The following is a 3,746-nucleotide window of genomic DNA, read 5'->3' as shown; positions in this document are numbered from 1 at the left end:
CGCGTTTGAAAGCCGTCAGGTAGAACCTTCCTTTTTATAGGGGGACATTCTGGATTGTGTTTTCTCTGAAACATATTTTTTGAAGTGGGATTTAAATCAACAGCTTCATGTCCAGTGTTAAGTATGTCGCTGTTGATTGTCAGAGTCTGGTTTTCTGACGGACAGTGGCCGGGAGACAAGCTTCCGACGCTCCCACGTGAGAGCCCAGCTGGGACTCCCACCAGAGGGGGCTGGCGGGGGCCTGCTGTCCAGAAGAGGGGCCTGCGCCATCCAGCTCAGCCCCTCTGGTGGCTCTGGGTACTTCACGAGACCTCTCTGTTGCTTTTGGGTTTGGGCTTAAATGTGGGAGAACAGTGAAAACAAGGGCTACTGATCAAAAAGGGAGAACGCATCCCTCTTTTGTACTAATGGGGAAAAATTACCAATAAGAAAAGGAGACGATGAGAGAGGTGACGAACATAGTAGGAAGCGGTGTGGGCAGCGGAGCCCTTGTCATTCACACCCCGATGGAACCCTCGTCCGAGGTGGGGTGCTGTCGCGAGGAACTCGAGACAGACCTTCCCCATCGCCACCCCCTCTGCCCCTGGGTGTCTCTGGTGATGCTGGAGGTCGTAGTAAAACGCCCGAGGGCAGAAGGAAAGCTCGGAGGTGGCTCCGGGGGCCCCGCTCTGTGTGCCAGGAGAGGAGAAGGGCGAGGAACAACGAAGTAGGGAGCTGTGGGGTGATGCAACCTTTGCTCCCCAGGAGAGAGGGGTCAGGGACACGCTCCGCCTCTAGGAAGTTACACACTCGGATTTTTAATTCTGTAAAATGAACGGGCTCGAACCAGACAACCGGAGCTCTGGAAACGTGCAGTTCCAAATATTTGGGAAGTTAATTCGTCAGGAATGAGCTTCCGAAATGAGCTTGGTGGTGGGTGACGGCGGAGCAACACCTTCCTTGCGGCCTGTGGACGGGAGCGGGATCCTCAGCGTGTAGGGTCTCAGGCATTGATTACCGGAGAGGCCTTGTCACTCGGCGATCATCAGGGATGCTGAGCGCTGCTGTCTTAATAGGTTTGTAAACCCTCCTTCACGGTTCATTAACGCGGCAGACAAAACTGCGGAGGTCAGAAAGCACAGCAGCTTCCCCGCACGGAGCTGATAAATCAGTCAGCTCGCTCCGCCGAGTCAACACCATCGCAGATCAGCTCCAAGGGAAACACACAACCGCCCGGCTCATGGTGGAGCGTCGACCTATGAACCAGGAGGTCACGGTTCGATTCCCGCTCTGGGCACATGCCCGGGTTGTGGGCTCCATCCCCAGCAGGAGGCGTGCAGGAGGCAGCAGCTAACGATGATTCTCTCTCATCATTGATGTTTCCATCTCTCTCTCTCCCTCTTCCTTCCTCTCTGAAATCAATAAAAATGTATTGAAAAAACACACACGCAACTAATCACACACGGTCACACATGGGAGGACCAACTCGACAACTCAAAACCAATGACGCTGTACGAGCGACAGGAGGTGCCTCTCCTGTCCGGGCCTGCTGTGTCCACGCCACCATGCCCCCGTTAAAGGTGCCCCCACACTTCACACTCCTTTCATTTTGCAAAGCAGAGCGGGTGAGAGCCCAGTTTGGCGTGTCTGACTAGTGAAAATTTCATCCCCGTGTGTTTACGACGGGAGCTCATTCTCCAAGGGCCACACTCACTGTTCTGTGATGTTTTCCTGCTGCCCCCGCACAGTCTCCCTCAGTTCACCGGCAACGTGGCTCTTCTGTTACGAGACGTGCTCCGCAGCATCAGTGTGCGGAGGTTCGCTGGCCTGCGACTCGGGTGTCACACTGTTTGACATCATCCAGGCTCCAGCCCCACACAGAACACACAGGGGCCTCTTCGGGCTTCAACTCCCGTCAAAGCGAGCGGCTGTTCCCGCTCAGGCCTGCACCCAGTGACGCTTCTCCTGTGCCCCCTTTTGCTAAGCCTCCTGGGACGATGAGCCGCAAGACCAAATACCAGCTCTGTCCTTCCCCAGCCTGCTTTCAACAAGCGTAGGACCCAGAGCGCCATCCCGGTTTCACGATACGTTTCCAGGCCTCACCTACTAAACTGCTTTACTAACTTCTGAGCCCTGAGTACCAAGACTGGACCCAGTTTCCAAGTTTCTGATGTCATGAAGCCCAGTTGATATTCCTATGTAATTTAAAAATAATAACACACGTTTTCATTGATTTCAGAGAGAGAGAGAGAGAGAGAGAGAGAGAGAGAGAGATGATGATGATGAGACTCATTGATTGGCTGCCTCCTACACACCCCCTACTGGGGATCCAGCCCACAACCCAGGCATGTGCCCTGACCAGGGATTGAACCCTGACCTCCTGGTTCATAGGTCACCACTCAACCACTGAGCCACACTGACCGGGCACCACTCAAAGATATTTAAGGCTGAACGTGTGATTATAGTATCACTGTACTATAACAAGTGCATCATTTCCAGATTAAATGTTATCACTCCCCCAAACATGGGAATTATGTGAAGGTGTTAGCTCAGCTTATTGTGGGATCTGTACGCAATGGATTCACTGACCAGATCATCCCGTCGTTACCTGTTAACCTTACACCTTAAGGTTACATCTAAACCTTTGCACCGTGTCACATGTCAATTGCATCTCCATTAAGCTGGACAGAATACACGAAGAGGCCTACATGTGCTTGTGGGGAGGTAATTAGGGCGGAGTTTTTACCCAACACGGTGGTGGGGCTGGTGGGGAGAATGGGCCACTCATTTTAATTTCTAAGTAGCTTCCTGACACAGAAATGACACTAATTATGACTCATCCTTCTAACTACGGACTTACTGTCCTGCAACTCCAAGTAAAGAATTTGCGCAAATATAAATATTTACAAGTCGACTCTATCCTATACAAATAAGTGTTAAGCCTTGATTACAAGCTGTCTTTTTATTTAAAAAAAACCCACCTTATTGGCGTGTTTGAAAGACACATTCGAGGCATTTCCTCCTTGGGGGTGCTCACACTTCGTGAAAGCTGGTAGGAACACCTTTATAAGCTGCGTTACACAATGCATCTGCAGCTAATGAAGAAGAAATGATGACTGCTCTGCAGGATGGATTAGGACACCGATTAGACCGTCACAGAAGTGCTTACCGGCGCCGTTCGAACACCTGCTCGGTAATGCCTGCGCCTGGTGCTCCTGCATCCCACAGTCCACGCTTAATTAGGAGACGGAGGGCGATTAAATAAGCCCGGACAGCCAGCTCGCCTTATGTGTTTCGCCTTCTACCTCGGGCACAGCTGTAAGGACTGGTCATTCCCTTTACAGGGAAAGCAACAGAAGAGACATCTGTGCTCCCCCGAGGCGGGTCCTGATGGCCAAGATGAACTCCCTTCAGAGAACGGTGGCTGCAGACGGTGGAGAGGCAGCAGGTGGAGTGGGGAGGGAGGGCCGGTAACGTCCAGGTCCGACTTCTCCCGAGGCCCCGGGCCCGTTTCTCTGCACTCAACACATGCAGTTCCCTCGGGGTTCCGCCGGGGCACTGTGGGAACCCTAATCAGAGCACACCGACGATCAAGGCCAATTCGCCATACGCATGCGTGCAGGCGAGGACACGGCAGTATCACCAGGTGAAAGGCCTCTTTGCCCTATGCAGGGGCGAGGGCAGCGACTCAGTAGTGGCAATACACGCACTGCGCAGGCGCACCCTCAGGGAACCTGTTTGCGTTAATGTCGCACGAGGGTCACTAT

This window comes from Myotis lucifugus, unplaced genomic scaffold (genome assembly GCF_000147115.1).
Source record: "Myotis lucifugus unplaced genomic scaffold, Myoluc2.0 scaffold_408, whole genome shotgun sequence".
Classification (NCBI taxonomy): Eukaryota; Metazoa; Chordata; class Mammalia; order Chiroptera; family Vespertilionidae; genus Myotis; species Myotis lucifugus.
This window is presented reverse-complemented; position numbering follows the sequence as displayed.